The following is an 11,773-nucleotide window of genomic DNA, read 5'->3' as shown; positions in this document are numbered from 1 at the left end:
GTTTTTTATGTTGTGCTTAATACATTTCACTCACAAATTGTTTTGTATTTTAAAAAAAGGAAATATAAAATAGTATATTAAGATGTCTATCTAATTTGGAAAACATGGGCATGCTAAAACCTTCAAAATGAAAATATAAAATAGCATTTATACTACTCTATTATGGAGAAAGGAATTCAAGCAAGCCACCTGTTGACAACTAGAAAAAACGAGGAGTGAGGTGGTAAGCCCAGGAAGGTTGTTTTTTGACGAGCACCCTTGCGGGGAGGTGAACAGGCACAACCTAGATGGGAAGACAAGTGGCTATGATCAAGTGGTGGTGGCCGTGAGCCATGAGGAAGCCAAGGCCCGAGAGCTTGGAGGGGATGGGAGGTGAACGGGCAAGTAGAGCCGAGAGCCCAGAGGGGAAGGCAAACAAGCAAGAACTAGAGGAAAGGCACAAATAGTATGGTTAGATATGTAGCCAAAGAGACAACATAGAGAGAAGCTGAGTGCGAGAGAAAGTGCATTGTTGGGGAGAGAGAGAGAGAGAGAGAGAGAGAGAGAGAGAGAGAGACGACGTGCACAGACAATGAGAGAGAGAGAGAGAGAAAGATCCTTGTTGCCTGAGCCAAGAGACCGATGGCGAGTTGCAGTTGAAAAAGAGAGACAAATTACTTGCTCAAGCAACCCCAAACATTGTTACGACAACGATCTGTGCACACGACGACCAGGTGGCTGGAAGTTGTTATCATATAATCCTCTCTCAGTCTCTCTCTCTCTCTCTCTCTCTCTCTCTCTCTCTCTCATTAGGAGGTTTGGGGATGAGAGCAATGAGGAAGAGCATGCATTTGGTGGGGGAGGGGACAGGGGCAACCCTGGAGCTACTACTAATGTTCGAGATGTGCGGCCTATTATTGCTACCTCTACTAGCAGACTCACACTAGGGGCTGATGGAGCTCTTTAGCATGGTAGCCCACGTTGTTCTCTACATGTCGTGTAGAGTTGGCCTCTAGTAGCCCCTTGACTCCCTCCTCTTTGCATCCACTCACTTTGGTCCCCTTCCCCCAAGCCAAGTACTTGCTCTTAAAACCACATCCCTTGCCATTGAATCAACATAGAAGATTGTTGACTTACACACACAAATAGCTCTTATGAATGTCAATGACATATAAAAACTCTCCAGCGTCTATATAAACTAGCCTTTCCATGGGGATGTGGACCAAAAGGCAAGCAGAGCTTTGTAGATAAATACAAAGAGCGGGGGGGGGGGGGGGGGGGGATCTTTTGCCCCTCTTCACAAAAAGCCAGAGGAACTTGAGTTATAAAAATGTTTATCCAAGTAAGGTTTCACATGTCCATGATCATGGCTACTTTGTATAGCTTGCGGGGCTTCGTGGTCAAAAGGAAAGGATTGTGCATGTGCCCCAAATTTTCACATGTATGATTGTTAAACACCGTTCCAAAAAAACCCAAGTTTGATGTATCCCACCTACATATTTTGAAATTTATCTCTAAATTTTAGATTTGAAGGTGAGAAAACCTAAAAACTGTAGATAAATATACTGTAAAAACATATACTACCTCTAAAATTTGTTCATGTGTAGGTTTTTGAAGTTTTTAGAAGAAAGTCATTTTCGAGCACTCTTGCTAATGCAAAAACGATGTTGTCAAGAGAGATCAAGAGTTATGGATAAGGTTGTTTCCATGACTACACCAACAAAAGATAGGGCAAGATATTATGTCAATCATTAGAAGCACCCCTTCGCCCCTCAAGACTATATAACACATAGCATTTAAAGAGGGGGGGTAAGGGGATCAATGGCAGGGAACTGGATTGGGGCTTATCGAGGGGATCTGGACCGTGCATACCTGTAAAAACTAAACCTGGACAGCGGGGGGGCTGGGCATGCTAGCCAAATTCAAAACATGGGGCATGGGACGCGTGGCGACTGCTGATTGGTTGCATGGTGAGCCCGCGAGTGGGGGGGTACGGGGGTTTGGCAGGGGGAAGGTCCTTACAGGATTTTGCGCTATTGGTGGATAATCCCGTCATCGCTATCCGGTCATCGCTCAGGCCCAGCATCGTTTGAGAGCGAAGCGGAGGAGCAGCAAGTAAGGTGAGGGCATCTCCTTTTCTCGCTAGCTGTGAAGGTTGGGATGCATGCGTTCTGTGTGGGCAGCATTGAAGGTGAGCACAATTTTTTTTCTCGCTGAAGGGTTGGATGCGTGGGTTCCATGCATGCTTTCTGCAAGCATCTCAGGGCTCGCCCATGGGGTTATGCACGAGCTTGGCCATGTGAAGAAAGGGAGTGCGTTGTGTGGCTGACTGAGTGTGTCTGTGTGTGTGTGTGAGAGAGAGAGAGAAATAGAGGGAATTATTGTCATGCTTTTCATGAGCTAATTTGGCTTGAGGTTGTGGCTAGGGGATGGCTCGTTCACCTGCTAGAAAGGGGAAAAGAACATGGCAAAGGGGTGGTTGCTCTCGCATCACAAGAGGAAAGGCCAATGTCTCACCAAAGGCAAAGAATGGGGAGGAGGTCCAGCCTACGGAGAAGTCCGAGAAGGTGGACATAGCTAAAGAGCAAGAAGAGGAACCCTTGTGTCATGAGGAGAGATTCACTACTCCTCCCACATCTCCTCATGTAGAAGGGGCTACTTCTCAACCAAGGAGAAGTCCACGGAAGCACACCTTGCCTGAGATGGGCACACCCTCGAGCCTAAACATCCGTCCGCGAAAGAGGTTGGTGGGCTCAAGGGGATGTGGAGTTGAGACAGAGGATGTAGCAAAGGGAGAAGCACAGGAGGTATTTGAGGATCTGCCAAAGCAAGAAGAGGCAGCCAGCATCCAAGATCCAAAAGTCTATCTAGAGATTGAGCTCCCTGATGGACGGCTAGCACGCCAATGCCGCGCAAGTGCTGATTGCCCAAAGCGATCGGCCTTCATCTTCAAAAGACTACGGATGATGTCTCACCTCAAGACTTTCCATGGAATCACTGTAGAGATTGAAAAGCGCCCTGGAGGTCGCCCCCTCCACAAAGAAGCTGAGAGAAGAGCAAACCTCATGCCTAATCCGGAAGTGAAAGCTTGGCATAAAGCAGCTTTAAAGAGATTTGGCGACAAGGATAGGAAGTTTAGGCAAAATTGTAAAAGGTATCAGCGCATCACGCGCATACGGGCTCACCAAGTATGGAAGGACCTTGGAAATCAGTACAAGCACATGTCAGAGGCCGCTTTTATTGAGGAATTTGTGGCTGGGAAGATGCGAGACTACATGGCAGTCAAGGCTCTCCGGCTGGCAAAAATTCAAAAGCGCATTGATGAAGGTTACAACACACATGTAAGTTTCCGATTTGTCTAATTTAATTTTCTTTTGTCATCAATTTTCATAGTATGTTTGCACACCATGTTTGATTAGTTCATTCATTTCTACTAATTCTCTAACTACCATGCTATGGACATTCACAGAAGAGGATGCATGATATTCCTCCTTGGCTTGAGGCAGCCTTGGAGGACACTGACAATGAGGACCCTTTCCAGTATGCTCCCGAAGGAGAGGACGACAATGAGAATTATGAAGACAAGAGAGAAGAGGGCCCAGAACTTGCAGAGACATTAAGCAATATTAAGCTCGATGAGGATGTATGTGTCTAGGATTTGTAACTTTTGCTTTTTTGTGCATAAGTAATTTTGTTTAGGTGTTGAGAGTGGTGAAAAAAAATCCAGCATGCTGATGTGTTCTAATAAATGTGCATTCCTTTCTAGCCTACATTGCTTGCAACTCCAACAAAGAAAAAGCTTCCGATTCAAAGAGGGAAGACACAAGAGAAAGCTATTGAAATAGGCTCTCCTGACGATGCATCTTTGTCGGCTCTCCTATTTTATGTCGGTAATAAACAGCTGACAATTGAAAAAATAGGCCATGAAATCAGCCTTGCCACTCCGACACGTAGTAATCGGGCCTTGTACAGGTGGCTTTTGTCAACCATCCCTATGTTCACAGTTTTCTAATTGTTTGATACTCACTATGTTCATGATTGTGGCATGTTGGATGTAGATTCTCTTCACATGTGCCTATGTCGCTTAACTCTCTTCGCTTTGGCCTACGAGTGGACATTGATGATCAGGCTCTACGCTTCATCTTATCAAATAAAGCATCCACGCGCACGATGAATCTATTTGCAATGTAATCACCGCCATGTTTTTGTTATTGAGTGGTATGCATTATGGTGAGCAAACATGTGCTTAACATACTCACTTTTACAGGTGGATGGAGTACACACTAGGCTCAGATGTCCTCATGCAAGTGATGCTTGTGGACTCTATGTGGTATCCTGTTGTGGATGCGACTTTGGCCAAGCAAGATTCCATGCGGGTCTTACATAACTTCTTTGGGGAGAGGGACTTTGGTGAATGCGTGCTTACATTTTTTCCAATCAATTACATGTGGTTTGTAAGGAGAGGACAAAGGACTGCTAGGTATGCTACATTGTGGCTTCTCATTGATATGCTGATGTTGTCTCTCTTTGCAACAGGGAGCATTGGACATGTTGTGTTATGTATCTTGCCACACATGCAAAGATTGCTCGGCTACGTTGGAGAAAGAACCACATTCTCTACTATGACCCACTTGGGTGCACGACCATGATGGATATTGTACCTGTTTTGCACAGGTACATGGGTTGACTTTGTTCATCATAGCTTGGGGAGGTCGGTATATGAAACAAGTTGATATGGCTATCAATGGTTTTTTATCTTGCTGGTTATGAATATGCAGTGCTATGGAGGCGATGGCCCAAGGAGTAAAAGCTCATGATGTCCAACATGCATTGCTTGAACCTGCCACCAAATTTGAGTTAAAAGTGTTGAAAGTATGTCTCCTTGTGCTCCTCTCATGCTTGGAAAATTTAGGGCATGTTAGTCATGTTAATGGTTTGATGTTGCAGGGCCCAATTCAACCAAATGCGATTGACTGTGGGTTTTATGTCATGGCTGCCATTCGCTACATAATTCGGTCTTGCTTGCAGGAGAAGAGCAAAAGTTGGGTATGCTTAGAGTGTGTGTCGAGTGCTAGCTTTCTACCATATGCATCTGGATATTAATCTCCTTTCTAATTTCCTTCAATCCTCTTGTGTTTGTCGATGTTGTGCAAGTGAAGAAGACATGGTTCATACACAATGATGTATTGGCATTGAGGCAAAGCCTCCATAGTTGGTGCTTAGATATAGTGGGGGAGGAATGAGATTATGGCTGGTCACCATATGTGTTGCATTTTGCGCTAAAGGGAGCCAGGTCTATGGCCGTTTTGTAAAACAACCCATGACACTTTATGTATGATCGGGTTTAGGGCGAGGTTTTGTGTCAGCCTACATGTAATGTCCAGGGTTTGTGTCGATAAAGTATGTATGGCGAGTTTTATGATGCAATATTGGTTCAAAGAAAGCAAATCATTGGCTATTGACTATGTTTATGTGGGCTTGTTTATGGCGGCTAGCCACGTCCGAGATCCATATTTTGTCTATGTGCAGGTTCAGGACTATGTTTGATGTATGTGGGAAGTGGCCATGTTTATGTATACAAGCAGGTTTATGGTTATGTCTGGGTTTATTTATGTTTGCAGGTTTTGGCTACGTCCGGACGGGTTTAGTTCCATGTGGGTCTAGTGGCCATTTTTATTTCTGTTTGCAGGTTTATTTCCACGTCTGGGTTTAGTGTTTATGGTGTAAGCGGCATGTATCAGAGTTTTATGCTTGAGCTCGATCGAACCCCAATTCCTCATCCATTTCTGGACATGCATCTAGTCCAGCTAAATTATTATTTATGGTGATGTTTGATTTTTATTTCCTGTTGAGTAAAATTTATGGCAAGGTCCGATTCTGTCTAAGGCGACTCCCCGATTATGTATGTTTATGGCGAGGTTTTGTAATGTGTTCCCAGTTTGTGGTGCATTGTCCTTTGTGACGAGCTTTTGGTGCAATGTTTCACGTTTATATCTGGATCTATAATAGATGCTCGGGTTTGGGTTGGTTTATGGCTATGTCTGAGAGCCATGTATGTTTTATGGCTTCGTCCGGGTTTAGTGATCGGATGTATGGTTGTTGGGCCATTTTTATTTCTGTATGCAGGTTTATGGCTTCGTCCGGGTTTAGTGATCGGATGTATGGTTGTTGGGCCATTTTTATTTCTGTATGCAGGTTTATGGCTTCGTCCGGGTTTAGTGATCGGATGTATGGTTGTTGGGCTATTTTTATTTCTGTATGCAAGTTTATGGCTTCGTCCGGGTTTAGTTATTATATGTACTCTCTGATAAGCCAATGTTTATGTGTATATTAGTGATCATGTAATACAAATGGCTCGATCAATTTGACATTATGGTGACTCTAGGTTTATGGCATTATGGCGAGGTCCAATTGGTGTTTGTGCCGAGCGACTCTAGGTTTATGGCATTATGGTCCGATTGGTGTTTGTATCGTTGCAGTCTATTTCGAGTCTCCTATAACTGATCATGTAACCCTAAACCGGCTTGATCAATTTGATGTTATGGTTTGTGCTGACTCTACATTTATGGCATTATGGCGAGATTTGTTTTTGTGTGTGTTTATGGTGAAGTCATGCCAGCTGGGTGTGTTTGACAATCAGTTTATGGTCATGTCCGAGATTATGGCGAGGTCCGATTGGTGGTGTTTGTGCCGACCCTATGTTTAGGGCATTATGGCGAGGTTTGTTTTTAGTGTCATGCTGAATGTGTGTGAGCTTTCAGTCATGTCCCAGAGTATGGCGAGGTTCGATTGGTGTTTGTGCCGACCCTATGTTTAGGGAATTATGGCGAGGTTTGTTTTTAGTGTCATGCTGAATGTGTGTGAGCTTTCAGTCATGTCCTAGAGTATGGCGAGTTTCGATTGGTGTTTGTGCCGACCCTACGCTTAGGGCATTATGGTGAGGTTTGTTTTTAGTGTCATGCTGAATGTGTGTGAGCTTTCAGTCATGTCCCAGAGTATGGCAAGGTTCGATTGGTGTTTGTGCCGACCCTACGTTTAGGGCATTATGGCGAGGTTTGTTTTTAGTGTCATGCTGAATGTGTGTGAGCTTTCAGTCATGTCCTAGAGTATGGCGAGGTTCGATTGGTGTTGTTTGTGCCGACCCTACGTTTAGGGCATTATGGCGAGGTTCGATTGGTGTTGTTTGTGCCGACCCTACATTTAGGGCATTATGGCGAGGTTTGTTTTTAGTGTCATGCTGAATGTGTGTGAGCTTTAGTTATGTCCCAGAGTATGGCGAGGTTCGATTGGTGTTGTTTGTGCCGACCCTACGTTTAGGGCATTATGGCGAGGTTTGTTTTTAGTGTCATGCTGAATGTGTGTGAGCTTTCAGTCATGTCCCAGATTATGGCGAGGTTTGTTTTTAGTGTCATGCTGAATGTGTGTGTGTTTATGGTGAAGTCATGCTGGGTGTGTGAGCTTTTGGCAATCAGTTTATGGTCATGTCCGAGATTATGGCAAGGTCCCATTGTGTATGGATGGAAACTATAAGGACCCTTCTTCTAAGGCTGATCTGGAAGATGCAAGACCTAGCAAGAGCGAGAGCAAAAATCAGAATCCCAGAATTGGTAAAAGCATATGTACATGGCTGATGTGCACGCATCCTAAACCTAGCAAAATCGCCATCAAGATCAGCTTAAGCATGACCCTTTTGGGCTCAACCTATAGCCCTATATAGAGATGCAAGACCTGGGAAAAGCCAGAGAAAACTCGGCCCATGAGCTTGTTGTCAACCACCTGGCAAAAGGCTTGTGTTGATGCATTATGGTTTCATTTTGCTGGTGATATCAAAGAGAACACTTCATTGTTGCGACCACTTACGAGTGATAAAGAACAAACAACCAGATTAAGACAACCCAAATGAACTTTAGGATATCTACAAACTAGCCTAGCTTCTTGGGGACCACATCATATCAATCTAATTGTTCCAAAAACAAATATATTGCAATTGTCCAAGTCATGTTCACAAAACATACATAGCTTGCAAAGTTCCAGTGAGGCATGACATATGAGGATGACCCTAAACCGCACGCAAGTCATATAAAAGTAATTCGTGTCTGCGAGGCATAGATCTTCTCATATATCCGACCATCATCAAGCTTCACAGTGAGATGTCGTTCACAATCAATATGCGATACCTCGTGGTCACATGCTATGATAGAACCATTGGCCGGGTTCTCACCATCCCATAACTGTACAAGGTGGTTCATGATCTGGGAAGTTGAATTTGCAGACAAGTGCTTCTGAGATAGAGGGAGCAAAGCATGGCATGTATGGCAACATACTATATTTGAGCCATCAACAAGAAGGGTTTTGCTACAACAATGCCGGCAATTAACACGTCGCCATTTCTCAAAGCGCACTCGATTTCACCCTCGCTGGTGCTTACGTTTCAAGGAACGTGTGTTTTTGGTTTTTTTGATGGTTCTGGACAACCTTCAACCACCTCACCTATGCCATCAATGATACACGATAGCCTGCCATGCCAAAGCCGTGTTTGTGTGACATTTGCCTGGATTTGTTTGATGCTACCCTTTCTTGGCAAGCTGATCTCCTCTGGCTCATGGAGATTCTCCAAGTTCTCCATAGAGATCTTTAATTTCTTCAGAGCAACCTCCTTTTGCTGCAATGTCCACTGCGGTAATACATCAGCCAATTGTCGCAAGAACTCCCTAGATTTGTCGATACAATTGACTATCTCCATGTCAACCTGTTGCAAGTATGGTCCAATACCATTCATATCAGTATCCAGTGCTTTGTCATCACATCCACTCCCTGTTTCAAAGACTTGGGCACATTGTTGCATTCCATCGCTGGTTGCAAGGTCAGCCATTGCATGCACGCTATCCACAATAGGTAAAATTTCATGAAGCATTGGAAAATAGCTTTGAAGTATTAACCGAAGCCCACATAGATGCTTGCATTGGGAGGACCACTCTGGGCAATCACAGTACGAGGATTGCATGCTCACATGGTACCAAGAGTCTGATGTCATGCTTTGAATCTTGAAGAGTAATGTAGATTCGTTCACCACCTGAAGAGTTTCAGGATTAGTCTTGTATCGTTGACATAGCTTCTCCCCAGCAGCTAGTGCCTTTGTTGCACTCTTGCTTGAACCATACACAACAAATCGTCCAGAATCCGCTGTCAATGAACATGCCATGAACTTTACTAAGAGGTAGATCGAAGAGAAAGTCCAAGGAGTGGGACAATAGCTCACCTAGCTCTTGCTTTTGCTTGAAGAACTCCAAGAGAGTTCCTCCCATCCAGCTTCCACTCCTCGCATTGCCAACAAGTGCATGTAGTAGATCCAAGGCTGGCCTATTTATCCTCGCATCCAAGAGAGTATACTTGACATATTGCCAGAGTCTTTCCACCAAATTCGTTGTGTCCACATTGCCATGGGGAAAAAGACGTCCAAACTTCGGCCAGCGTTCACGCCATACGCATGACTTCGAGCACCATCCATTGGAGACATAACATTGAATATTTGCATGATTGGAGTAGTCTAGCAAGAGGCGCTGAAAGCGATCTTCAAAGTCGTCCTCGGAGCTGGAGTGCATCAAGTTACACATGGAAGAATAAACATGGTCTTGCATGTGTCTTGGCACTTACGGCAAAAGGTTCTCCACCCAAGCCTTTTTGACATGAAACCAACAAACCAGGACATGACATGCTACTTGGACTCGTTGTCCTTCACTGTGTTCAGCCCAACAAGCAGGATCATCTTTGACGGCACTCAAGATGGCATTCAATTCTTGGGGACATTTGTCTATCACAATTGCATTCGGTCGTATGTTGCCCATTCTGGAGAATATCATCCGGATGGTCAATTCAAGGGCAACGCTCTCCTGACATGTCCCAGGGTCACTTGTGCACATCATCAACCACAAAGGAATCCCTGTACCATTTTGATTTGGCAAAACAGTTGCATACAATGGCAACCCATAAACGTTTGTCTTGAATGTGTTGTCCATGGCCCATGCATTATGTTGTGAGAATCGAATACACATCTGAAGCATCCAATCATCTTGAATGATGACGACAAACGGCATGTTGACGTCTTGCAAAGCATTTGGATTGTATGGTTGCACATATGCGACCTTTCAAAAGCAATAAGCAACTAAATAAGGACATAAGAAAAAGGAAAACATAAAAATGAAGATAGGGCACTCCAAAGTACCTTCCCTGCGGCTTGTAACTTTAGAGCCTCCATGTACATTGCAGACCAATCATTCCCAGATGCATGACCTAGAGAAAACAAAATGGTTAAGTAATTAAAGGGGTGACAGGAAAAGAAAATTATCTTGCTACCTTCATGCCGTAGGCTATATGCCAACTGTTGGACCTCCTTTGAGATCATGAAGAATCGAAAAGTTGTGCGATCTAACAAGGATGCTCGTTGCTTGTGGAAGTTTTCTTTTGAAACTGACATTTTGGCAACATGGCGACATGTTCCAACATCAAAATAATCCTCCATGCAACATTGAAGCACACTTGGATGAACAGGTAGATGATATAAGTCAGCCCGAGAGCCAGGAACATGGCCCTCATGCGTAGCACGAAGCAAAATCGTGACCTCATGAACTCCCTCACTGAATTGCACCTATGCCTTGAAAGGACAACCGCACTTCTTCGTTTTCCTCTCTCTACGCTTGTTTTCTCCATGATGCCTTCTTGAACCACCACGATGACAGACATAGTAGTCCTCTACCTTTCCTTCGCCTACCTTGGCTGATCTTATCTTAACAAGCCTGACTTTATGGTTTATCATAATACTCTCCAGCACATCACACACATGAAATCTATCTGTAATAATTTTTTCACTTGGAGTTTTCTCACCGGCATTGCCCTTCCCTCCAACCTTCTGAAACATAAGCGATTCAGATTGGAGGATAGGATCCTTCTTACATACCTGACAATTTCTGACCGCATCTCTAATGAATGAAGTAGGTATGCCATGCCTTTTGATATCTGTGCACCATGCAGTTTTCATCTGATTCATAGTTTCCAACATGCTCAAATGAGCCCCTTGCTGGTCGACATGACATTGTTCTGTAATGGTTGTCCACTCCTCCTTTGGTGCAATGGCTCTGGGAGGGAGACCCTTCAAGAAGATCCTAACTGATCCATGCCGAGGGGATCCTCGGATCACAAGATTGTCCTTCATCTTGTTCCACCGTTTTACATCATGCATGCCGACATTGTGCAGCATACCCAATGTTGGCTTACAAATCCCTTGAAGATCTAATAGCATAAGGTCATAGCTCTCCCGAGAAAAGCTAAAGAAATGGTGAGAAGCATGCAACTTTGGGTCAAAAGATTGGGTCACGGGTTTCCTCCTATGGATTGAATCTGCAAGGAAGGTTGAAGGGAATTCGGTAAACTCCTTTACTTGGTCACCACCACTAGAATGGGATCATGATTCCATGGAAGCACTACTTGAGCCTGTTGATGACGAGCTGCCTTCCTCCAACTCCTCATTCAAATCAAATATACGATATTGCTTTTGTTTCTCCCCATCCTCGAAAGCATCCAATCGTGCCTCCATCCTGCCCGGCATCCCTCGATCTCCCTTTGCCTTCCAGGTTACGTTTAGGTCAATGGACTGCATAACTTGTTTTGCCTCCCAAGGTACATTGAGGTCCAGCATTTGTCTGCTCTCCATACCTGTTGCGGCTTCTTCCCTCTACCCTCCTGCCTCTCAGAGATAATGCGTGGCCTCTCTGCCCAAACCCCAACAGCGTGGCCTCCC

At 44.4% G+C, this 11,773-nt stretch overlaps 2 pseudogenes; one reads left to right on the top strand and one right to left on the bottom strand.

The window, feature by feature from the left end:
* The first annotated feature begins 2,408 nt into the window (after positions 1 to 2,408).
* Positions 2,409 to 5,222, top strand: LOC147431793 (uncharacterized; annotated as a pseudogene).
* Positions 5,223 to 8,054: 2,832 nt separating this feature from the next.
* LOC147431792 (uncharacterized) lies at positions 8,055 to 10,453 on the bottom strand (annotated as a pseudogene).
* Positions 10,454 to 11,773: the final 1,320 nt, after the last annotated feature.

The sequence above is a fragment of the Adiantum capillus-veneris genome, chromosome 21 (genome assembly GCF_014529385.1).
Source record: "Adiantum capillus-veneris isolate H3 chromosome 21, ASM1452938v2, whole genome shotgun sequence".
In the NCBI taxonomy this organism is placed as follows: Eukaryota; Viridiplantae; Streptophyta; class Polypodiopsida; order Polypodiales; family Pteridaceae; genus Adiantum; species Adiantum capillus-veneris.
This window is presented reverse-complemented; position numbering and strand designations above follow the sequence as displayed.